This window comes from Schistocerca piceifrons, chromosome 2 (genome assembly GCF_021461385.2).
Source record: "Schistocerca piceifrons isolate TAMUIC-IGC-003096 chromosome 2, iqSchPice1.1, whole genome shotgun sequence".
Lineage (NCBI taxonomy): Eukaryota > Metazoa > Arthropoda > Insecta > Orthoptera > Acrididae > Schistocerca > Schistocerca piceifrons.
Window position 1 is genome coordinate 15432937 of NC_060139.1, and position 26945 is coordinate 15459881.

Here is a 26945-nt window from a genome sequence, read left to right on the forward strand (position 1 = left end):
CACTTTGTCCAATAGATCATTAAATACGAAGTGGCATCTGAAACTATAATAAATTTTCCCCTGTAACTAATGTAGCAAAATGAACACAAATGCAGAATTAGAGCGCTTAACAAAATGAGAAAAAATGAAATGTTTTGTTATTGAATTTAGAAGCGAAAAGAGTGCAATATCGATATAAACAACAAACAATTACTAACTCATGTACGGGAGTCATTACAAAAAACAATGAAAGACAATTATATGGAATTCGGAAAGCAGTCCGCTACATTTATAACATATCATACACTAATTCTGCGACACAAGTTCTGTCACTACCTCTAACGCCTCGTGACCCGAGGTCACATAATCAAATACGACTCAAAAACACTTGTCATTACCAACGGAGGACTAATCCTCGCTGACATTAGTAATAAACCCTAAAGCCTTATACCCGGGCCACGTGGGTAAACAATGGAAAATGGCACACTTGTTAAGTTGAAATCGTCTCAGTTTTCACCCTGCAATAAATATCCAGCAGATACCTAATGAACCATTCCATCTGCGTAACTACCTAACTGAGTCCTGCTACGTTGAATGGAGAAACGTTGAGAATAAAATGACCAATTTCAAAGAACAGTGCAGAAAATTAATGGAAAATAAGAACAGGAATAATGTTTAACTGAGATGCCCACAGCACTACTGGCCAGCAATCTGAACAATCGAGACTTCCCGTCTACCGTGAGATCAGAATGGTACACAGCACTCACCGTGAAACTACCTACTAGTTGTAAACTCAATAAACAGAATTCGTAATACCTTTAAGATGTCCCACCTGCACCCTAAACGATAATGAGGAACAGAGACTCGTGTGTAAAAAGGTGGAAGACGTTTAGAACATTGCCAAACAGAAATTTGCTACCATCAATAGGACACCTCCAAAACCTATAAAACACGATGGTTTGTTACAGTCTTAATTAGACTGTCCTTGTCTCTTTAGTGTATAAGGTATATTTCGCAGCTGGCGGACTCATCTTTGATAGCTTTACGGAGAGGACACGTTTCGTTACGAAATAAACCTGACCGTGAGCCTGATACGAACACATGTCTCTTCTACTTTACAAATATTAAAGAATGAAAGATGAAACAACGAAAAATGTCACTTTGAAGTGATAGCAGTACATGTCAAATTACTTCGACTTGTTCCTTTTGCACGTAACGCACATACTTAAGAAAGCCTACGTTCATCCACTTTAGTTTAACAGCTGTGTCTATTTGACACTCGCATTCAAGTAACAATTGCAACGTTGCCTTTCCACTTGAATTAAACAGGTATTGTCGATCACAGAAGCCTGTTCATTTATGTTCTACTGTCAATGTGTACCACCATGACAGTAATTAGTGATCCTCTTACCTAACAACCATAAGCCTCTTGATTAATCCCGTGTACTTTTCCGTGAAACAACTGAAACACTTTCCTTCTACAGACCGACGTAACACTCTTAAACTTAATTTCTCTTTCTACCAAATTCTGAACATCACTTATCCGTGACGCGTCAGCGTACACCGGTCCGCTTACGGAGCTCGATAGCAACTCTTCCCCCTATGCCCGGACGGCGTGTCACCACTAGCATTGGGGCATTGTTGTAAGTATATGGCAAGACAATGCTTCCTCAGAGCGCGATCGCCCCAAAAGTTTCATAATCCAACGATAAGTGAGAACTACAATATCGATACTTTATGACATTACAGTAGTACTCTTACACGCTCAGACTAAATATCGTACAGTAACACCGTGGAAACTGGAATTAACTGAATAAAACTGTAGACAATGTCTCACATTTTAAAAGAAAAAAGCAAAAGTAAGGAAGAGTTTTAGATACAACTTACAACGAAAAATCACACACAGGAAAACAGAAAATCTACACCAAAATCGTATAAATTTACCCAAGAACACTATAAAGTGAAAACACTACATTGAAATAAAATATAACAAAAATGGAGAAACCTTATTCTACGTTTCATAAAGAGAAAACATTTAGATCTTAAAGGCAAATGTCTTACTTTAATATAAAAACTATAAAATTATTTCGTGAAGGGAGAATATTATAAGCTGCAGTTGGTTAAAATTATATTTTAAGAAAGAAGACTTTATATGAAACTTCCTGGCAGATTAAAACTGTGTGCCCGACCGAGACTCGAACTCGGGACCTTTGCCTTTCGCGGGCAAGTGCTCTACCAACTGAGTTACCGAAGCACGACTCACGCCCGGTACTCACAGCTTTACTTCTGCCAGTACCTCGTCTCCTACCTTCCAAACTTTCTCATTCTGGAAAGAAGACTTTAGTTTTTCTTTGTGACGCAAAAGGTAACGCCCGGGTTTCCAGGCGGAGAAGGCAACCTTTGGCGATCGCGAGCGAGGGTGTAAGAGGAGACGGAGTCGTTTAAAGTATTGCATGACTACGGACCCAAAGTCTTAGGTTTGATCACCGGTTAGAGCTCGGATTTTTTTCTGTCACTTATCACCCTTTTCGCCTCTGCAAATGTTTGTTAACGCGAAAAATTTTGATTTGCATCATTAATCGGAGTCCACATTGAACTGTAGGCCCTCCTATAATTGGCTGGGGTAGTTAGTTCAAAGATCAGAGGAAGGCAATGGCATACAGCCTCCAATAAAACTTTTCCTAGTAAAGCACAGTGATGTTCAAATCAACATCCGGGTTGATGACAGCTTTATTGTTTTAACTGATGATACCAACTGTAGCAAAATATATCTCTCTGGGAAAGAAAAAAATGTCCCAGTCTTACAATAAATGCAGCAAAAAGCTACAGAAAGACACTTTATTTCCTGACGCAAGAAACTGGGAAAGAAAAAAATGTCCCAGTCTTACAATAAATGCAGCAAAAAGCTACAGAAAGACACTTTATTTCCTGACGCAACTCGGTAACGATGAATAGTTCCCACCTTTATCCTTATATCTAGCAAACGTTCGAGAATCTCACACACTGGTGATAACTCGCTTCGCTTCACTTGTTACGTACAGTCGTTTCGTGCCACTCCGAGGAGCTTTTTTCGCTTTTGTTGGGATAACTGAAGCGAATCTGCTGTTCAGACAGAATTCGTTTCCTTTCGTGCGTGTCACGATAAATTCTGTTTCTCACGTTCAGTCGTCCCTCACATTTATCAGTGAACGTTACAGCGTATATGAATTTGTCTCAAAGAACGAAGGCAGATTCTACAAAAGACGACAAACATTGCGCCTGAATATATAGCTAGGTAAAGTCGTCCAAGATATAAGTAACAAAACATAGTGTACTCAGTGACTATTTACTACCCCTTTTAAACCACGCACACTGAGTTAATTGTCTTGATTGAGGTTCTATAATCAAACGAATGTGTTGTACATTGGCGTAAGTGGGTAACTTGCACCTCATCGTCCCTTCGACACTACTGTCGTTAGATAATGGGGCTATGAAGAATAGGCTGAAGTTTAAGAGAAACAGCAGGATTAATCAAAATGGTTCAAATGGCTCTGAGCACTATGGGACTTAACTGCTGTGGTCATCAGTCCCCTAGAACTTAGAACTACTTAAACCTAACTAACCTAAGGACATCACACACATCCATGCCCGAGGCAGGATTGTAACCTGCGACCGTAGTGGTCACGCGGTTCCAGACTGTAGCGCCTAGAACCGCACGGCCACTCCGGCCGGCTTAGGATTAATCAACGTGGAAAGAAACGGGATACTAAAGTACTGAGGTATGGTAACGTGCGTTCGAAGTTCTCTTTGGCTGTAGAGACTCCTATTATAAATATCACAGTAGGCAGTTCAGTTGGAAAGGAATCGGCATATCTAAAAGTGGCAAACACACAAGTTTGAGAGACAAATATATGCAATAAGAGGGTAACTCCGAAGAAATCTTGAGCAACAGAAGAGAAATTTCAAACTGATCGACGAAATTAACAAATACAAAAAGGTTTTGTGTGAGAAAGGAGTACAGTAATGTAATCCCTTAGCGATGGTAGTAATAGGATGTTCAGGGAAACTAGACCGAGAAGGCCGCAGGAAAAAATGTAAGGAAACAGAACAAGAAAAGGTCACCAGAAGGACAGACTTAGCATATATAATAGTCAAAGCAACGTTCTGTGGAATTATAAATAAAGGCGTGACGAAGTGTGCAAGAGGACTTTCATTCTTAAACAAGGAGGGAAGGGGGGATTGGTGGTAAGAGCACAATTACGGTTTGTACGAGTGGGAGGAAATGTCTAATGACGTGATGGAAGAAGAAATAGGAGTCGAGATGGAATATGTAGTGGATCCAGTATTAAAGACACCGTTTAACAGAGCTTTGGAGGACTTCAGCTCAAATAACACGGAATGCCTATCTAAAATAATTTGAGGAATCTGCAACCAAACGACTGCTCAAATAGGTTTATGCGAATGGTGAAAAATGATAAGATTTTCGGCAAAATATCGTCTACACCATCCAAAGACAAAAACGGCAAGTAAGTGGGAAAGCTATCGTAGAATCAAACTGTCACCTCATACATCGAGATGCTGAACGAAATGATATACAGAAAAATGGAAAACAAAATTGAGCATCTGTTAGATTGCAATCAGTTTAACTTTATGGAGGGCAAAGGCAGAAGAGGCGCAGTTCTGACACTGCGCTTGATAACGGTAAATGAAGACACATACATAAGATTTGACGACCTATAAAAACGTTCGACAACTCAAAAATGAGTAAAATGTTTCAAGTTATCAGAGAAGTAGGTTAACCTATAGGGAAAATCGGGTAACATACAGTATTTACAAACATGAAGAGGGAATAATAAGATTGGAAGACCAAGAAGTGCTCGAACTGAGAAGGGACGCAGTCTGTTGCCATTACTGTTCAATTTGTACATCGAAAAATCAATGACGGAAGTAAAAGAAAGACTCAAGAGTGGGATTAAAGTTCAGGTGAAAGGATATCAGTCATAAAAATCGCATATGACATTGCTATTCTCAGTGAAAGGAGCTGTTGAGTCGAGTGTGTAGAATATGCAATGCAGGTAAATGGAAGAAAGACGAAAATAATGAGGGGATGCAGAAATGAGACTAACGAAAAACTTGACATCAGTTTAGGTGACCTAGAAGCAGACAAAGTTAAGAAATTCTGCTGCCTTGGTAGTAAAATATGACAGACGAAGCAAGGAGGACAGAAAAAGCAGAGAAACACAGACAAAGAAGGCATTCCTAGTCTGCTAGTATTAAACATGGGCCTCGAGTTCAGGAAGACATTTCTGTGTTTCTACAGTTGTACACAACGCAGCATGGAAGTAAATCTTGCACTGTGGGAAAGACGGAAAAGAAGTGATTAGAACAGTTTGAGATGTGGTGCTACAAAAGAATGTAGAAATTTAGGTGGACAGATAACGTAAGAAATGAAGAGGTTCTCCGTTGAATCGGCGAGGAAAGAAATATATGGAAAACGCTGACAAGAAGAAGAGACAGGATGTTAGGGCATGTGTTAAGACATCAGGGTACTAGATGGAGGTATGGAGGGGAATAACTGTAGGGCAAGACAGAAACTGGAATATTGCCAGCAAATAACTGAGGGCGTAGGGCGCAAGTGCTCCTCTGCAAGGAAGAGGTTGGCACAAGACAGGAAGTTGTGGCGGGCCTCATCGAAACAGTCAGAAGGCTGACAGAAAACAGAGGGTAGGGGTGGGCCACCGAATATATATATATAAACTATCCATTCCTTGGCGTCACATCATTTACGTAAATTATGGAAACTCAGCAGTAAGATTAAGTCTCGCTCCAACCAAATACTACCAAAGTGAATTATCTAGTTTACCTTCTTATTCGATTAATATTAACTTCCAATCAACATATTAGCGTAATAATGAAACTGCTTCGCGTGAGTAATAAAAATTGACACATTCAAGATAAGTGTGTTATTATGTTGCAGATACCCGACACCACCACATTAGTCATTAGTAATAAAATTATGATAAATATGTCATTTTGTAGTTTTTGGTAATAACTGGCACTTCTAATCAGTATAAATTGATAACTAAATTGTTTGATAGTTGCTGCTAACATTTTGTTAGTAAAAAAATTTGAAGCTGGTAGAAATTTAGAAGAAGCAAGTGACACCAGAGTCTGAAACGTAATATTAAGGTGTAGTTTCATAATTAATATACATATACTCGTAAGTTAGTGTCAAATTTGACACACTAATGTAGGTCCTATACTAATTTGCTCATCAAAAGTCAGCCTGGAATACTGAATTAGTGACCAGTTTAGTTACATAAGACGCTAAAAAAGAGATTATATCATTTGTAGCCGAGCGGTCTAGGGCTCCTTGTCACGGTCCACGTGGTTCCCTCCGTCGGAGGTTCGAGTCCTCCCTCGGGCATAGGTGTGTGTGTTGTCCTTAGCATAAGTTAGTTGAAGTAGTGTGTAAGTCTAGGGACCGACGACCTCAGCAGTTTGGTCCCATGAGATCTTACCATAAATTTCCAAAAGATATAATTTGCAAAAAGAATTTAATACCAAATTACTGTCAATATGCATGGAATGTAGCAGGTGAGTCTCAGAGAATTAGATTGGAAAAATTAGACATGACAAACAGTAGATAAATTTTACTATTACCGTAGCAAAATAACTGACGATGGACGAAGTAGACTAACAATAGCAGGGAAAACAGTCAGAGTGAGAGGAATTTCTTAACATCAATTGTAAGTTGAACTGATAAAAGGTCTTGTCTGAAGGAATTCTAGTGGAGCGTAACCCAGTGTGGAAGTGGAATGTGGGCGATGAATGGTTCAGACACGAAGAGCATATGTTCTTGCAGTGTGGTTCTGGGGGGGGGGGGGGGGGGGGGGGGGGGAATGCTGAAGGTTACTCAAGTGGATGGCACACTGGGGTGACGAAGGCACTGGAAAGCGATGTGCACAAATACAGGTGGCGGTAGAACCGGATACACAAAGTATAAAAGGCATTGGCGCTACTGTCGTTTGTACTCAGGTTTCTTCGGGATTATTGCCGCACGACGGGAGTTAACTGACTTTGAACGCGGAATGGTAGAGGTAGTTGAAGCTAGACGCATAGGGAATTCTATATTGGAAATCATTTGGAAAATCGATATTCCCAGATTTTCTGTGTGAAGAGTGTGCCGAGAATATCAAATCCCAGGCATTGCCTCTCACCGCGGACAACGCAGTGGCCGATGGCGTTCTCTTAACGAGTTGTCAGTGCTAGCAGGAAAGTAACACTCACAAGGGGAGGTCGCCAATTGCGAAATTCAGATTCGATTCATACTGCGCATAATAAAAGCTCATGGCCAGAGGTGTAATGTGGCAAAACACCAAGATGCACTTCTCAGCCGTTGTCGAGAAAATCGACAGTTAAAAGAAACCGTTGCGGTGAAATACTCTCTACGATTAATGATATTAATTTATATATTTTCGACGATGTTATAAGTTGCGCTATGGACCGCATCTACCTTCTTTCGAAGTTAGCAGGCAACTACGCTATTATGCGGCGGCTCGTTTCGGCCCATTCAACATCTGTCCTCCAAGTGTAACGAGCGAGTAACGGAGTTTATATTTCATACCCGCCACAGGAAATTTGTGTTCGTAGGGTGTCTATTATAATTCGAACGTTTGACTTACGCTATACGTATTCGTTTCGGAATATCGTTTCTACGTCTTCCGTTAACTATACGTGGTTAACATTATGAAGACAATTAATAACATTTGTGAAATATATATATATATATATATATATATATATATATATATATATATATATATATATATACACATTTGAATTACAAAAAACAAATACTAAAAAAAAAAAAAAGTTGCATGGTGCGAGATTCGATCCGGCGACCTTCGGATTACAAACCGAGCGCTTACCGCTGCGCCACGACGCTGTAGAAAATTATTAATCGTAGAGAATATTTCACCGCAACGGTTTCTTTTAACTGTCGATTTTCTCGACAACGGCTGAGAAGTGCATCTTGGTGCTTTGCCACATTACACCTCTGGCCATGAGCTTTTATTATGCGCAGTATGAGTCGAATCTGAATTTCACAATTGGCGATCTCCCCTTGTGAGTGAAATAAATGCAGAAATCAGTGTGGAACGAGCAACGAACGTAACCGTGCGTCGAACATTGGCGTTAATGGGCTCTGGCAGCAGACAGACCGATGAGAATGCCTTTGGTAACACCACAATAACGCCTGCAGCGCCTCTCCTGGGCTCGAAACAGAGTCGGTTCGACCATAGTGGAAAACCGTGGCCTGGTTAGGCGAGTCCCGATTTCATTTGGTAAGAGTTGACGGTAAGGTTCGAGTTTGGCGAGGACCACACGAAGGCATGGACTCAAGCTCACAACAAGGTACCTGAAAGCTGGTGGTGCCTCCATAGTGGTGTGGGATGTCATTACGTGGAATGGACTGGGTCCTCTGATCCAGCTGAACCGATTATTGACTAGAAATGGTTGTGTAGGGCTGCTTTGAGGCCATATGCAGCCACACGAGGGCATCATGTCCCAAAAAATGACCGAATTTTTATGGATGACAATGGGCTGTGTCAGCGGGCCATAACTGTTCGCGTTTGGTTTGTAGAACATTCTAGACAATTCGAGCGAATGCAGTGTCCACCTAGTTCTCTCGACGTTAATCCAATCGAACATTTATGGGAATTAATCGAGAGGTCAGTTAGTGTAATAAATTCTGCACCTGCAATACTTTTGCAATTATGGACGGCTATAGAGGTAGGATGGCACAGTATTTCTGCAAGGGACTTCCAACGACCTCTAGAGTCCATTTCTGTCATGTCAGTGTATTACTGATGAAGAATAAATAAGAAATTGGTGAATAGATTGTTAAGACACATCCTCGGAAATCAAGGAGTAGTGAAATTTTGTAAGGAGGCAATCGTGGTGAGTAAAAGTTGCTGATGGAGGCCGCAGCCTGAGTAGAGTGAGCAGGTTGATGTCGTCCAGCGGTTCTAGGCGCTTCAGTCCGGAACCACACTGCTACTATGGTCGCAGGTTCGAATCCTGCCTCGGGCATGGACGTGTGTGCTATCCTTAGGTTAGTTAGGTTTAAGTAGTTCTAAGTCTAGGGGACTGATGACCTCACATTTTAAGTCCCATAGTGCTTAGAGACATTTTTGAATAGAAAGGACTAACACACAGAGCTGCATCAAACCAGCCTTCGCACTGAAAAATGTAAACAACAGTGGGCAAAACCTTATGTTTCGTCATACTGAATCATAAAAATTAGCCTGTACAGGGTAACTTAAACCTTTTGGGTCATAATTATACAAACTGCAGAGGATCCTTAAATCATTATTTTGACATCAGGAATCAATGGTCGTAAATTAATATTCCAGGCGATACAAGGTTTGAATGAGCTTTACGTATGGAGCATGTGTATATAAACTGTTCATGTTTCCCTGGAAACAACTGCTTCTCACAATGACGTGGATGACGAGGCCTTGTGATGGATCCATACTGAAGTTTATCTTAATATTTCATTGCGAGCTGTCGAAGAAGACGTAGCCTATTACTTGTTACAGGAACTTCCACAGCTGGGAAGGGGGACGCAGCATGTTACCTTGGACGAAAAGTCATGGACAGACGTGGAAGTGTGTTGGGGCCCTTGTTCTTCATGTTGTGTATTAATGATCTTGCGGACAGTATTAAAAGTAAACTCAGACTCTTCGCAGATGATACAGTTATGTACAACGAAGTACAGTCTGAACGAAGCTGTACAAATATTGAGTCAGGCTTTGGTAACATTTCGTAGTGACGCAAGAACTGAAAATTACTTTATATGTTCAGAATTGTGCACTTCACAAAACGAAAAAACATAATTTCCTATGAAAACAATATCAGTGAGTCACAGCTGTATCACATAGATTCAGGCGTGAGTAAAGCAAGTAGCAGACTTCGGGTTATTGGTAGGATACTACGGAAATATAATCAGTCCACAGAACAGATTGCTAACAAATCACTCGTGCGACACATTCTAGTGTGTGGAGCCCATACGAAATAGGGCGAGCAGGGGATATTGAAAATATGCAGAGAAGGGCAGCACGAATGATCACTGGTTTGTTTAACCCGCGGCAGAGTGTCACTGCGATGTTGAAAGCACTATCCTGGCCGGAGCCTATCCAGAGGAAGTCTACTAAAAATTTTTCAAGAACGAGTTTTAAATGAGGATTCTAGGAATAGGGCACAACCCCCCCCCCCCCCTTTTGTGTCGCTCCCAAATGGTTCGCGAGGACAGGATTACGCGCAGAACCATTTAAACTATCATTGTCCCACGCTCCATACGTGAATGGAACGGAAAAAACCATAGTAAGTGTGACCTACCTTGTACCATACACTTCACAGTGGTTCGCAGAGTATAGATGTAGATTTACATCTAGTTTTGTACGTCATGTATGGTGCTCCAGGATGTAACAGAAAAGTTTCGCAGAAGGCATCACCTTAAATGGAAAAAATTTATCGTCATGGGCAAAATCAACACTTATCAACTTGACCACGAAATCCTGTGTGGAGACTACTCGCCGAGCAACTATTCAACTATTACAGCTCTGTAAAAAAAAAAAAAAAAAAAAAAAAAAAAAAAAAAAAAAAAAAAAAAAGTGTACTGAAACTGAAACTGGCTGTTGTCTCGTAAAACTGCAGTGCAGTGAGCTTAAGTTGTTTGTATAAAGTGACAGTTTGTTCTCATGTCCGCTCCTCGTGGTCTCGCGGTAGCGTTCTCGCTTCCCGAGCGCGGGGTCCCGGGTTCGATTCCCGGCGGGACCAAAGATTTATCCTGCCTCGAGATGACTGGGTGTTGTTGTGTCGTCATCATCATCATCATCATCCATCACGGTCGGAGGAAGGCAATGGCAAACCACCTTCATTAGGACCTTGCCTAGTACGGCGGTGCGGGTCTCCCGCATCATTCCCCTACGCTTCGTCACGGAGTATGGGACTTCATCATCATCATCATTGTTTCTCATTACCCATCATTGGCTCCTAATCTCAAAATAAGCAGTTGAAGGTTTCTTGCCGTTTGTATAATTTTGAGCCGAAAAATTTGTGATATGCTACGAGGGTTGCCCAGAAAGTAATGCACCGCATTTTTTTTCTTAGCCGAAAACAATACTACGAATGCGAAACACTACATGTGTATTATCTGAAGTATGCTGAGTGAGCGCGCCAAGTGTCCGTCACTTGCGACAGATAGCGTAGCTGCAAGACAGTTTCAAAATGGCGTCTGTAGGTGATGTACGTTATAAGCAGCGTTACGTCATTGAATTTCTCACTGCAGAGAAAGAAACTGTGGGGAATATTCACAAACGCCCGCATCTCGTGGTCGTGCGGTAGCGTTCTCGCTTCCCACGCCCGGGTTCCCGGGTTCGATTCCCGGCAGGGTCAGGGATTTTCTCTGCCTCGTGATGGCTGGGTGTTGTGTGCTGTCCTTAGGTTAGTTAGGTTTAAGTAGTTCTAAGTTCTAGGGGACTTATGACCACAGCAGTTGAGTCCCATAGTGCTCAGAGCCATTTGAGCCAATATTCACAAACGTTTGTGCAAAGTCTATGGAGCATCTGCTGTCAGCAGAAGTACAGTTAGCCGCTGGGCATGGTCGGTGAGGTTACCAGAAGGCGGTTCGGTGGACCTACACGATTTGCAGCGGTCGGGAAGACCGTCTACAGGTGTCACATCTGACAGCCCTAACCTAGCCCCCTCGGACTTCCACTTGTTTGGAGCATTAAAGGATGTCATTCGTTGAAGATATTTTAAGGACGATGAGGAGGTGATTCACACAGTGAAGCACTGGTTCCGCCACCAGGATAAGGATTGATACCGACAGGGCATACAAGACCTTGTTTCGTGCTGGAGGAAGGCCATAGAACGGGATGGAGATTACGTGGAAAAATAGGGTGTGTAGATAAAATACCATTCTTTCTTGTGTGTAATTATCATTAGGTTCAATAAAGAACTGTTGAAGAAGAAAGAAAATGCGGTGCATTACTTTCTGGGGAACCCTCGAATATGTGTGTGGTGTCACCGCCAGACACCACACTTGCTAGGTGGTAGCCTTTAAATCGGCCGCGGTCCGTTAGTATACGACGGACCCGCGTGTCGCCACTATCAGTGACTGCAGACCGAGCGCCGCCACACGGCAGGTCTAGAGAGACTTCCTAGCACTCGCCCCAGTTGTACAACCGACTTTGCTAGCGATGGTTCACGGACAAAATGCGCTCTCATTTGCCGAGACGATAGTTAGCATAGCCTTCAGCTACGTCATTTGCTACGACCTAGCAAGGCGCCATTATCAGTTACTATTGATACTGTAATCATGTACCATCTAGAGCGACGCACATCATTTATGGATTAAAGTTAAGTATTCCACCAGCAACGTCCGTTTTTCTGAAGTCTAATTTCCTTGTCCTGCTCCAGACCTCACGCCAGCCTGCGTGAGCTAAAACGCCTGCCTTTCGGCTTCCTCTAGTACCCGGTGTTGGCTCTCCTGCCAACCCACAACAATGTGCGTCTCTGCTTTGCAGTTATTTTCAGAACGGATTCACGCATGCGGGTAAAGGTTGGCAACGGACCGAATTTTATATGAAGCACGTGTTGAATATTAAATTGTATCGTTGCATAGGAAATTAGGGAAGAACCATTTTGTTACAATATGATGGCGAAGTTGTGCACACAATTTTGTGGGAAGTATCGGTATAAAATCTGTTATCAGTGTTTTAGGGTGTGGCAGATTGAGACTTAAATTAAAGACAAAAAACCGTTAAGCGGGAGTAATTTTGAGAAACTCACGCGCCACTTTCAGCATTCTACGAGTGTTCCGCTACACATACACTATGCGATCAAAAGTATCCGGACATCCCCAAAAACATACGTTTTTCGTATAAGGTGCATTGTGCTGCCACCTACTGGCAATTACTCCATATCAGCTACCTCCGGAATCATTAGACATCGTGGGAGAGCACAATGGGAAGCTCCGAGGAACTCACGGACTTCGAACGTGGTCAGGCGATTGTGTGTCACTTGCGTCATATATCTGTACGCGAGATTTCCACACTCCTAAACATCCCTAGGTCCACTGTTTACGATGCGCTAGTGAAGTCTAAATACGAAGGGACGTACAACACAAAAGCGTACAGGCCGCTCTCGTCTGTTGACTGACAGAGATCCCCAACAGTTGAAGAGGGTCGTAATGTGTAACAGGCAGACGTCTATGCAGACCATCACACAGGAATTCCAAACAGCATCAGGATCCATTGCAAGTACTACGACAGTTAGGCAGGAGGTGAGAAAACTTTGATTTCATGGTCGAGGGGCTGCTCATAAGCCACACATTATGCCGGTCAATGGCAAACGACGCCTCGCTTGCAGTAAGGAGCGTAAACATTGGACGATTGAACAGTGGATAAACGTTGTGTGGAGTGACAAATCACGGTAAACAGTGTGGCGAGCCGATGGCAGGGTGTGGGTGTGGCGAATGCCCGGTGAACGTCATCTGCCAGCGCGCGTAGTGCCAACAATAAATTACGGAGGCGGTGGTGTTATGGTGTTATTGTGTTTTTCATGGAGGGGGCTTGCACCCCTTATTGTTTTGCGTGGCACTATTACAGCACAGGTCTACATTGATGTTTTAAGCACCTTCTCGCTTCCCACTGTTGAATAGCAATTCGGGGATGGCGATTGGATCTTCCAACACGATCGAGCACTTGTTCATAATGGACGTCCTGTGTCGGAGTGGTTACACGACAATCACATCCTTGTAATGGACTGGCCTGCACAGAGTCCTGACCTGAATCCTACAGCACAACTTTGGCATGTTTTGGAACACCGACTTCGTGCCAGGCCTCACTGACTGACATCGATACCTCCCCTCAGTCAAGAATGGGCTGCCATTCCGCAAGAAACCTTCCAGCACCTAGTTAAACGTATCCCTCCGAGAGTTGAAGCTGTCATCAAGGCTAAAGGTGGGCCAACACCTTATTGAATTCCAGCATTCCCGATGGAGGTCGCCACGAACTTGTAAATAATTTTCAGCCATGTGTCCGGATACTTTTGATCGCATAGTGTATCTCTCAGCATTATGAAACATCAGAAGTTTTGGCGCGGAATATTCTTTCTATATATAAATTTAATTGTACGCACTTGTGTGGGAACCATTGTGACGTGCATGGCAGAAGGTACTTAACAATGCACCACATGATCTGGTTCATCCAACTCTAATTGCGTATAGAGCCTAATCTTGAATTCGTGCTCCTTACAGGAGCGATACTTAAGGGGCTGAATTACATTTCTAGATCCCTTAATTAATACTGGTTCTTGTAGATTTGTAAGTAAGTTTTCATGGTATAATTGACGTCTATCTTCGAGCGTCTACGAATTCTGCTTTTTCACCATTTTCGTAACGCTTTTCCTTGAATCGTACAAACCATTGTTGCGGCTGTCTTTAGATACGGTCACCGTTTCCTGTTAGGCTTGTTTGGTGAATCCAGCACACTTGCACAATATCCAAAGATGGGACACACTAGTGATTTGTAAGCTGTCCACTTTGTAGACTACATTTTCCCAGTATCTTGCCACCTCCTTTACCTACGACTGAGTCTCTGCAAACGTGACATTCCCTATTCATAAAAATCGTTACACACAGCGCACAGCAGGTATGTAGAGCGCCTCCTCTAATTACATTGTAAGCTGATTGTTAATATACCATGAAGGAAAACAGTTTCTCGTACATTTCTGCTATTGGCGTAATTTATATTACTGTTTGACAACAGTGACAAATCATAGACTTTATATTATTTGACACTATTGATTTTATATAGCCTTGTATGCCGTTGTAAATATTTTATGATTCCTGATGGTTGTCTGTGGACCGAAACAGGATGCATAATAAAGAAATCTTTATCAAGTGTTCTTGGTGGTGATTCATGACGCTTCTGAAAAATTTACGGGCCTAAAAGGTCACCACCTTCTTGAAATAGAGGGTGTGACAGGCGTAAGTACAGGTACTGTGATCATTGACACCTTAATATGTACCCACTTCAGTGCGTTACTTGTTTCTTTGTCTGTGTCTCACAGTCTCCCGCAAACACGTCACATAATTTATTAGCTGATGTTTCTGCACATTCGTAACTGCACCATTAAGTGGACTATGCCTATCACTACAGGCAAATAACTTAGCGTCTAGTGTCCACACTTCAACTATCCAAGGAGAAAGTAAGAATTAATCGCTTACTCTTGGGACATGTACTTGGAGGTACTAACCAACCAAAAAACATATTTCTCGTAATAACTATAATTATTAGTCTGAAAAAGAAATAAATACTGATGTGTTGTTGTTCAGTATACTGTCTTCAATCACCAATAAAAATATCTGCACCCTGTATACCAGAAGTTACTGGCAGGTCATTGACATTGACATAAATTGCAAAGGTCCCAATGAATTGGAGTGGCATTCATTAAAACAAAGGCGTTTTTCGTTGCGACGGAATCTTTTCATGAAACTTCAATAACCAGTTTTCTCCTCCGATTGCGAAAACATTCTGTTGGCACCCACCTACACAGGGAGAAATGATCATAACGGTAAAATAAGAGAAATCAGGGCTCGCACAGAAAAATTTAGGTGCCCATTTTTCCCGCGCGCCGTTCGAGAGTGGAAAGGTAGAGAGACATCTTGAAGGTGGTTCATTGAACCCTCTGCCATGCACTACATTGTGAATAGCAGAGTAATCACGTAGACGTAGATGTAGATGTAGAATGAAAAGTGTATACATTGCATCGGGGCTTAATTAAAAAGAAAAGACTAATATTAATGAATAAATGCAATAATTTTACTAGCTGTGCGACCGGTTGGCCCTGACTATTATTAGCACGCAATTTGACTACATAAATTAAAAATAAAGACTGACAAGGAATTTCCATTAACACAACTGATTAATTAAGTCGTCTGCAACTATAAAAGCTACGAAACCACAAAGCACAAGTGTAACTGTTCTGTGTGTGGTAGTGTGACTCAACGTACATGTATCTGGTTCGGTTCTTTCTCAAAACGACAAAATATTTTAAACACCATTTACAATCAACTAATTGAAAAACCAGAAATATTATAATTGCACATAGAAACCAGAATTACAAGTCTAATGAATGAACACGAGCCAGATGCTTTGTTGACTGTACCTGTGAGCAAGAGGGATTGTTATTAAAGAAAACTGTAATACCTTTTTACCGCATTATACATTGACGAAAATATTCCATTACACAAGCATCATAAATCAAAAGCCCATCTCCTTTCTCAAATATATTCTGACAAATGCATCTTCTTCCATCTATACATTACACCAACCGAATAGTATAACATTTCAGTCAACACTCAGATCGTCTACTCTCTCACCCAACAGAACAACGACTGCTCTCCACTGCACCAGTGGAGGCGGCGGAATAATAATCTTTGGCGCAATCTCTGGCGCTGTGACTCAGTGTAGCCACTTTTCAACATCCTGATACAGAACTTTGATTGATCCCTTATACTTCCTGCCTCCATCGCTACGTTTTGGTGCCGGACATGACGTATTGCTAGCGAGATGTGAAGTATGAGCGAAACGATTGCACTGCATTTGGAGAGAAATTTAGACTGCTAAATTTGGAAGTAAAATGTCAAAGTCTACAGTGTCAAAGGCTTTGCTGAAGTCTAAGGTCACCTGTTCTGATTCACGTCACCTGTTACCAGTACTAAGGCAAAGTTGTGTTGTCATGTTTACGGAAATCTGATCGGTATTCGTCTAATGGTTATTTACAGTAAAGCAGTTTGTTAGTTAGTCGTGGACTATATATTCTAAGGCCTTGGACACCTTACGAATTGTCAGAAACCACCAAAAACCACATCCACGCTGGCCAGCTCAGCAGTCCTTGTCGTTAATCCGCAAGACGGATTCGATCCGGGCAGGCTACCCTCACATAATCCCAGAAGTGGCACATCAACGCACTCCGCTATCCACGTAAACTTTCCCGATCAGTTGTCGCGTGGTTAATGTTTCCTCCAATGATGACGGGTTAGGTGGTTGAGGATATCCATAAAGGATTCTGTTACATCTGTGGGTGACGACCCAATATCTTATTTTTTTGTCCACTCTTCATCCTGGCTCTTGGCCGTTCGACAACATCAAAGAGAATCAATTTGCTCACTACTAGTGATCCGTCATATATTGTACAGCTTCCGTATTAAGTAACTCCTTCAAGGACAGTCTTAAATCCAACATTCGTTAAAAAAGTGATTTGGGTGACAACTGTGGAATAAGGAGAGCTTTCGAAGTGGAGGAGTGGTGAGGGCGTGGAGTGAGTTGAGTAGGTGCGGCTGCAGGTGGAGTGGAAAGAGGAAAAGGGTGCGCGACGTGGCCGCATCGCTCTCCCAATTAACACGGACGGCGGCCGTACGCACACCAGCGGACGCTGGCTCGCTGCCGACGGCCGGTTGCACTGGGTCTCCAGTGGCAGCGCGCCACTGTATTGATTCCGTACGGCCGCACTCGCACACGCGCACGCACGAGCACACAAGAGCACGCACACGTTCGCAGATCTGCACGCGGGGCAGCAATGTGGCGAGCGGCGCCGGTCGCAAGGCTGACCAGCCGGTGCTTCTGGCGGTGGTGCGGTTGTGTGTGACGTATCCCAGTTCACACAGCGCATGCATTTCTTACTGTTAGTTAAACACACACATTGGTAGACGTTTGCCAACAAATGTAACGTATTGTGCACAAGTAGTAGGACATACACACTATTTTATGATTCATAAATTGCAGGACAGGCGCCGTAAGTAGTCACATCCATTAAGTATGTGGGAGTTTGCGTGCGGAGCAATTGAAGTGGAACGATCACATTAAACTAATCACAGGTAAGGCAGACGTCAGACCGACATTCACTGAAGGAGTCCTCGGGAACCGTGGTCCATCCACAAAGGAAGTAGCTAACAACCACATCGTTCGATTGATACTTAAACGTTGATCGGTAGTCTGGGAGGAGCATCAGAAGAAGAAAAATGGTTCAAATGGCTCCGAGCACAATGGAACTTAACAGCTGTGGTCATCAATCCCCTAGAACTTAGAACTACTTAAACCTAACTAACTTAAGGACGTCACACACATCCATGCCCGAGGCAGGATTCGAGCCCGCGACCGTAGCAGTCGCGCGGTTCCGGACTGCGCGCCTAGAACCGCGAGACCACCGCGGCCGGCAATCAGAAGAAGTAGAGAGTATCCAAAGAAGAGCAGCGTGTTTCGTCACAGAGACGCTCATCCAATTCCATTGTCAGACGTTATAAGAGAAGCGTGGATTCCGAGAGAGTACATTCCAAGAAAGTCAACATATGTGTTGCTTTCCTATTTAAATATCGAGAAAATACCTTAGAGGTAAAATTTCAGCTCTCAAGGAGACTTGCGAACAATTGTTCTTCCCGTCGACCATTCGCGTCTAAAACAGAAAAGTGGGGAAGTGACAGTGGTACACAGACTACTTTCGCCACATACCATAAGATGGCTTGCACAGTATAAATGTAGATGCAGATCCCTCTCTCCGTTGTAAGCGCGAGTCTACATTAAGGTAGTTGTGGTTAGACGGCTCTGACAAGCTACTTGTCACGGTCGTACGCTCATTTGCGGTTCTGGACCTCATGTAACTGGAAAAACGTTTAACTGTAGTACAGAATTCCTGGGAAGAATGATCGCTGGTCCTAGGGAACGACTACAAGACGTGATTACAGTGATTATGCTCGTTGAATGTTAGTATGCCGGCTTGAGCTCTGGTGCTGATACTGAAGCTCGCTACAACGCACACTATAGAATAACACAGAAAGTAATTTAGATATTAAAGCTAATTATTCTCGAGTCAGAAACTTACAAATTTACAGTAGCCATACACATCAATATAAAATATATATATATATATATATATATATATATATATATATATACTACTGGCCATTAAAATTGCTACACCACGAAGATGACGTGCTACAGACGCGAAATTTAACAGAAAGGAAGCAGATGCTGTGATATGCAAATGATTAGCTTTTCAGAGCATTCACACAAGGTTGGCGCCAGTGGCGACACTTACAACGTGCAGACATGAGGAAAGCCTCCAACCAATTTCACATACACAAACAGTAGTTGACCACCGTTGCCTAGTCAAACGTTGTTGTGATGCCTCGTGTAAGGAGGAGAAATGCGTACCATCACGTTTCCGACTTCGATAAAGGTCGGATTGTAGCCTATCGCGATTTTGGTTTATCGTATCGCGACATTGCTGCTCGCGTTCGTCGAGATCCCATGACTGTTAGCAGAATATGGAGTCGGTGGGTTCAGGAGGGTAATACGGAGCGCCGTGCTGGATCCCAACGGCCTCGTATCACTAGCAGTCGAGATGACAGGCATCTTATCCGCATGTATGTAACGGATCGTGCAGCTACGTCTCGGTCCCTGACTCAACAGATGGGGACGTTTGCAAGACAACAACCATCTGCACGAACAGTTCGACGTCTTTTGCAGCAGCATGGATTATCAGCTCGGAGACCATGGCTGCCGTTACCCTTGACGCTGCATCGCAGACAGGAGCGCCTGCGATGGAGTACTCAACGACGAATCTGGGTGCACGAATGGCAAAACGTCATTTTTTTCGGATGAATCCAGGTTCTGTTTACAGTATCATAATGGTCGCATCCGTGTGTGGAAACATCGCGGTGAACGCACATTGGAAGCGAGTATTCGTTATCGCCATACTGGCGTATCACCCATCGTGATGGTATTGGGTGCCATTGGTTACACGTCTCGGTCACCTCTAGTCCACACTGACGGCACTTTGAACAGTGCACGTTAACATTTCAGATGTGTTACGATCCGTGGCTCTACCCTTCATTCGATCCCTGCGAAACCCTACATTTCAGCAGGAGAATGCACGACCGCATGTTGCAGGTCCTGTACGCGCCTTTCTGGATACAGAAAATGTTCGACTGCTCCCCTGGCCAGCATATTCTCCAGATCTCTCACCAATTGAAAAAGTGTGGTCATTGGTGGCCGAGCAACTGGCTCGTCACAATACGCCAGTCACTACTGTTGATGAACTGTGGTATCGTGTTGAAGCTCAATGGGCAGCTGTACCTGTATACGCCATTCAAGCTCTGTTTGACTCGATGCCCAGGTGTATCAAGGCCGTTATTATGGCCAGAGGCGGTTCTTTTGGGTACTGATTTCTCAGGATCTATGCACAAAAATTGCGTGAAAATGTAATTACATGTCAGTTCTAGTATAATATATTTGTCCAATGAATACCCGTTTATCATCTACATTCCTTCTTGGTGTAGCAATTTCAATGGCCAGTAGTGTGTGTATCTATACATATATATATATATATATATATATATATATATATATATATATATATAAATTGTATATATATTACATGTGCCCAGTACTTGGCAACCTCCAAGGCGCTTGGAGTGGCTTGCAGGAGGTCAATCTTCGTGCAGGATGTAGGGCACAAAAGGCACTGGAGCATGTGGCTTGTGGTTTGTTCTTGTCGACAGTCACAGGACGTATCTTCTGTTATGAAGCCCCATCTCTTCAGGTTGTCTCTGGATCGTCCAACTCCTGATCGTAATCTGTTTAAAGATTTCCACACCAGCCAGCTCTCGTTGTGTCCAGGTGGCAGTTCTTCAGCTTCTGGCGCCTGCAGGTGAGGCGTCGACTTCTTCCATAACTCCAGCCTTGCCTTCTCTCGTGAAATGGTCAGCTTCTCAGATGTTCTCAGGAAGCTCTTTCGCGATCTCAGCCGTTGCTGCGGTGGATTATGTCCGTGCAGTGGATGGGCACTGTCCCACTTTCAGTCTCTGCTTGTTCGCAGCCACTGTTCTGCGTACCCATGGTGGCGCTATTCCAGCCAGGCAGTAGAGCTTACAAGAAGAGAACAGCCACCTCAGGAAAGGAAGTAAATACATTACCGAATACAGAGTGGGGAAAAATAATCTCATAAAGTCAGCGCAGCTGCGAGGAGTGACCTCGCAGTTAGAGACGCCATGTCACGGACTGTGCGGCCCCTCCCGCCGGAGATTCGAGTCCTCGCTCGGGCATGGGTGTGTGTGTTGTTCTTAGCAAAAGTTAGTTTAAGTAGTGTGTAAGTCTAGGGACCTATGACCTCATAAGTTTGATCCCTTAGAATTTCACACACGTTTGAACAAAGTCGGGGCAGGATAGAAGATACGGAATCGAGAATTTTTATTTGTTATTTTACTCATTTATTTGCTAATTTTCAAAATAGCCATAGCAAAAATGCTTCACTTCGTCTACTTCGTTTTAGGTTTATCGCTAAACTCATTTCCGCTACACCTCATTAAGTTAATCTTTCCTCGATTTCCTCTCAATTCATAGTGTCTGTTCATTTTATCTAGGCTTATACTTGGTGTTCGGTAGAAATTCAGCAAGCTCTCCATCCTTACTTATCTATAAGTCCCTCCGGACGCTCTCTCCTTAGGAAAACCATTTCGTCCCGTTTCCACTTATCGTTAGTCGTCCCCTTTCGAATTCCAAAGACACTAATTACTTCACTTCTAATATTGTAAACATACAATGTTTAGGATAATGTTCGTTATATCCCACAGAGAGTTGCGGAAAATAATCGAAGATCCAGACGCACAGTGATCAAGAATGGTACTGGGTTAACCTTCCTCACGTTGTCGGCTGAATTAGTGGCATTAAAAGTTATTACTTAACCAAAATTAGAGCTGGGTAAGTATGCGGAACATCTCATCAAATGGCTCTGAGCACTATGGAACTTAACATCTGTGGTCATCAGTCCCCTAGAACTTAGAACTACTTAAACGTAACTAACCTAAGGACATCACACACATCCATGCCCGAGACAGGATTTGAACCTGCGACCGTAGTGGTCACGCGGTTCCAGACTGAAGCGCTTAGAACCGCACGGCCACACCGGCCGGCGAACATCTTATCATGTCTCATTGGTGCTTATGGTTTAGCAGTGAAGAAAAGTTAAACCACTCATAATTTTCTTCTCCTACCAATTCAGTAAGTACTTGCTCTGACGTAAACAACATACTAGTATCTGTAGCTGTTCATTACTGGACTTAATTGTACCTGTTGTAGTACGCTAAATTTCTTTATGATCCTTCTGTAGTATGACACCTGACACATATCGACTCAACTAGCATCAGGTACTTTTCTTACCAAGAATATGCTCCTTCCTGATTTATTATTATGCATACCGTTCCATTACACTTTCATTCGTCATAGTTCAGCATAAAATTAGTTTTGCAGCACCTGAAGACTCACACTTTATTTTAATAATTACCTGAAAACGATCGCCTTGGACAAAGGTTGCCAATTGTCTTGTATACAGGAAACAATGTTTTAGACTACGGTGACAAAAGCAGTGGGATAGCTGTTGTATCCACGGACCCAACCAACCGACCAACCAACTCGCGCACGCGCGCCCTGACCGTGACATCGCTGGCCACAGTTCCTGCCGCGGCCGTCGGCGTCTCAGGGCGTTACCGCCGACGGAAGAGGTCGCGCCATGGCTGAGCTCGGCTCCGCAGCGCCCTCTGCCTTTTGCATATAAGGAGGAGCGCTGGCCCCGAGACGGACAGTCTATTGTCGATGGTCTATTGCTAGCCTCTCGTGGAGTTTATAGCGGAGCCATTGCAGTGTGATATTTGCTATTGTATTCGACTGGGCTCAGTACACGGATTACTCTCGGATATTACTTGGACTTGCATTGTTGGTGCACGTTTCGTCAGAAATAAACATAAGTTATCTCTTCATTCTAGCTAGCGCAATTCTTGTCATTAATTATTTTTCGGCCAACAGACATAGCTACATCCTGGTCACTACCCACGCTTCATACAATTTGTGGTGGCTGCCCCAAAAGTACCGCCGAGGACCTTGGGTTAGGGTGCCGTCACAAAAACAGCGATATGCACATATACAGATGGCGGGTGCATCGCGTACGCGAGGTATAAAAGGGCAGTGCATTGGCGGAGCTGTCGTTTGTACTCACGTGATTCATAGGAAAAGGTTGCTGACGTGATAATGGCAGGACTACGGGGTTAACAGACTTTGAAAGTGGAGTGGTAGTTGGAGACAGACTCATGGGACATTTCATTTCGGAAGTCGTTACGGATTCAGTATTCCGAGATCCACAGTATCAAGAGTGTGCCGAGATTACCACATTTCAGGCATTATCTGTTGTGTTGGCATAAGAGCCAACACCGTGTTACGAGTGGAGGCCGAAATGCACGCGTTTTAGCTCACGCAGGCTGGCGTGAGGAGGGAAGAACTATACTGACGTGAGGTCTGGAACATAGAAAAGAATTAGAATTCAGAAAGCGGACGTAATTAGTTTGATACTTAAATCCATTAATGAGGAACGTCGCTCTTGACGGTACGTGATTCACAATATTATCTGTTCAGGATACATTCTAGTAACTGAATATGGCGCCTTGCTAGGTCGTAGCAAATGACGTAGCTGAAGGCTATGCTAAACTGTCGTCTCTGCAAATGAGACCGTATGTAGACAGTGAACCATCGCTAGCAAAGTCGACTGTCCAACTGGGGCGAGTGCTTGGGAGTCTCTTTAGACTAGACCTGCCGTGTGGCGGCGCTCGGTCTGCAATCACTGATAGTGGCGACACGCGGGTCCGACGTATACTAACGGACCGCGGCCGATTTAAAGGCTACCACCTAGCAAGTGTGGTGTCTGGCGGTGACACCACATTATCTTTCACCACGGACAACTCAGAAGCCGACGGCCTTCATTTAAATAGCGAGAACAGCGGCGTTTGCGTAGTCTTTTCTGTGCTAACACAAAAGCAGCACAACGAAAAATAATCGAGCAATGTGGGTCGTATTGCGAACGTATCCCTTAGGACAATGCGGCGAAGTTTGGCATCAGTGGTCTGTGGCACAGACAACCGACGCTAGTGCCTTAACTAACAGCACAACACGGCCCGCAACGCATGTCCTGGGGTGGAGATCACATCGGTTGGGCACTAGATGACTGGAAAATCATGGTCTGGTCAGCTGAGTCCAGATTTCAGTTGGTAAGGGCTGTTGCTAGCGTTCCAATGTGGTGTAGACCCCACGAAGACGTGAATCCAGGTTGTGAACAAGGCACTGTGCGAACTGATATGTGTGGGCGACAATGTGCCATGTCATCGAGCCACAGTTGTTCGCGATTGGTTTTAAGAAACTATGAACAGTTTGAGCGAATGATTTGGCCATCCACATCGCCCGACATGAATCTCGTAGAATCCAGAATGAGATTTTCACTCTGCAGCGGAGTGTGCACTGATATGAAACTTCCTGGCAGATTAAAACTGTGTGCCGGACTGAGACTCGAACTCGGGGCCTTTGCCTTTCGCGGGCAAGTGCTCTACCATCTGAGCTACCCAAGCACGACTCATGCCCCGTTCTCACAGCTGGGAAGATTGGAGACGAGGTACTGGCAGAAGTAAAGCTGTGAAGACCGGGCGTGAGTCGTGCTTGGGTAGCTCAGTTGGTAGAGCACTTGCCCGCGAAAGGCAAAGGCCCCGAGTTCGAGTCTCGGTCCGGCACACAGTTTTAATCTGCCACGAAGTTTCAATCTCGTAGATTATTTGTGGGAGATAGCCGAGAGATCAATTCGTGATCAAAAACCTACACCGGCAACACTTTCGCAATTGTGGACGGCTATACAGGCAGTATGGCTCAGTATTCCTGCAGTGGACTTTCGACGAGTTGTTGAGTCCATGCACGTCGAGCTGTTGCAAAAGGACGTCCAACATGATATTAAGAGGTATGCTATGACTTTTATCACGTCAGCGCAATATAAGTGAACGGCATATTTCATCTATTTGTGACTGTTTGAAAGAAATGCCTCTGTCGTTGCTTTGTAACACACATTTCCGGGGCCACACGGGTACTGCCTCTACTTCAGCGTTGTGGAGCTGCTCCCTGACCAGACTGCTGGCTCGCGAGGCAACACGGGGCAGCTGGGCGCCTACCTGCGAGTGCTGGCTGCCGTGACGTCAGCAGGCCGCGTCACTCTGCTGGCGGTGGCAGCTGCACGCGGCCGAACCCATCACCTCGCGCTGGCGGCAATCTGCAACACCAGAAGAGGAGGCGCGATGTAATAGGCGCGGAGGCGGCAGCAGGAACCACATACAATTTTCACTTTTCATACCTTACAAGGGAACCTCCCCATCACACCCCCCTCAGATTTAGTTATATGTTGGCACAGTGGATAGGCCCTGAAAAACTGAACACAGATCAATCGAGAAAACAGGAAGAAGTTGTGTGGAACTATGAAAAAAATAAACAAAATATACAAACTGCGTAGTCCACGTGCGGCATAAGCAACATCAGGAATATCTGAGATCGAGAGTGTCGTGGTCTTGTGGTTAGCGTGGGCACCTGCTGAACCAGAGGTCTTTGGTTCAAGACTTCCCTCGAGCGAATATTTTAATTATTTATTTTATGACAATTATCAAAGATCAGGCACTCACACATAATCAACTTCGCTCTTCAAAATTCCAGGACATGTTCAGATTTGCTTGGACATATGCAGGATTTGACGGTCTACGCACGTAAAAATTTGAAAACGTTAAAAACATATGTTTTGACAGAGCACAGGGAAAAGTGTGCGACTGTGAAACGGTTGCATTCATTTGTTGCAGTTTATGTGACAAATTCTTGTGTTTTCATCAGTTTTTTGGGAGTGATTATCACATCCACAAGAAAACCTAAATCGGACAAGGTAGAAGAATCTTTTTACCCATTCGCCAAGTGTACAGGTTAGGTGGGTCGACAACATATTCCTGTCATGCCGTCACCAGTGTCGTATAGAATATATCAGACGTGTTTTCCTGTGGAGGAATCGGTTGACCTATGACCCTGCGATCAAATGTTTTCGGTTCCCATTGGAGAGGCACGTCCCTTCGTCTACTAATCGCACGGTTTTGCGGTGCGGTCGCAAAACACAGACACTAAACTTATTGCAGTGAACAAAGACGTCAATGAACGAACGGACAGATCATAACTTTGCGAAAATAAAGAAAGAAAAATTTTTCATACAAGAGAAGACTTGAACCAAGGACCTCTCGTTCCACAGCAGCTCACACTAACCACGGGACCGCTGTGCGCCCGAGCTCAGATCTTCCTTGATGTTACTTATCTTGCACATGGACTACTCAGGTTGTATATTTTGCTTATTTTTTTCATAGTTCTGCACAACTTCTTCCTGTTTTCTTGATTGATCTGTGTTCAGTTTTTCAAGGCCTATCCACTGTGCCAACTTGTAACTAAATCTGAGGGGGCTGTGATGGGGAGGTTCCCTTGTTAGTAGAGAGTGCTGGTGCGATGAAGCTATTTTCAGAAGAGGAACTGTAACTTTACGTATCTCAGGTGAGCCTTTCATTAAGAACATTTCATTTTTATACAGTTGCTAATAAGGTTTCCTTCAAAGAAGTAAACTCTCTTACATTGTAGGAAAACCTCCACTGTGCCCACTGTTCAATACGTTTCAAAATTTTCCCATAATTTTCGTACGCATTGAATATCATAATTACCTTGAAACGCGTTCACTACTGTAGGCATTGTGTTTCTTTCCCATCGAAAACAAGCACAGGGAAAATTTCATTTTTACAGAAAGAGGTACAGTCAAAACTACATCAGAGAGGAATGACTTTTTGTTTATTTATGTATGCATTTATCTCGCCTGCCAAGATTAGAAACTTCCGACTCTCTCTTCCATCTAACCAGACATCAGTAATGAGTTAACATCGCGAAATGGGTATTACATGAGCAGTACATAACAATAATAATGGTAATAACTGGCGTAGTATCAGAAATGTGTATATCAAAACATGTTGTAAGAGTGGATACACG

At 43.6% G+C, this 26945-nt stretch overlaps 1 protein-coding gene across 1 annotated transcript in view; it reads right to left on the reverse strand.

Annotated features, from left to right (window-relative positions):
• The window catches only part of LOC124778024 (actin cytoskeleton-regulatory complex protein PAN1-like), an 856035-nt gene that overhangs the window by 501392 nt on the left and 327698 nt on the right, over positions 1-26945 (reverse strand). Inside the window, exon 2 of the mRNA XM_047253606.1 lies at positions 25064-25161. The gene's annotated coding sequence lies outside the window, so the exon portion shown is untranslated. The remainder of the gene's footprint in view (positions 1-25063; positions 25162-26945) is intronic.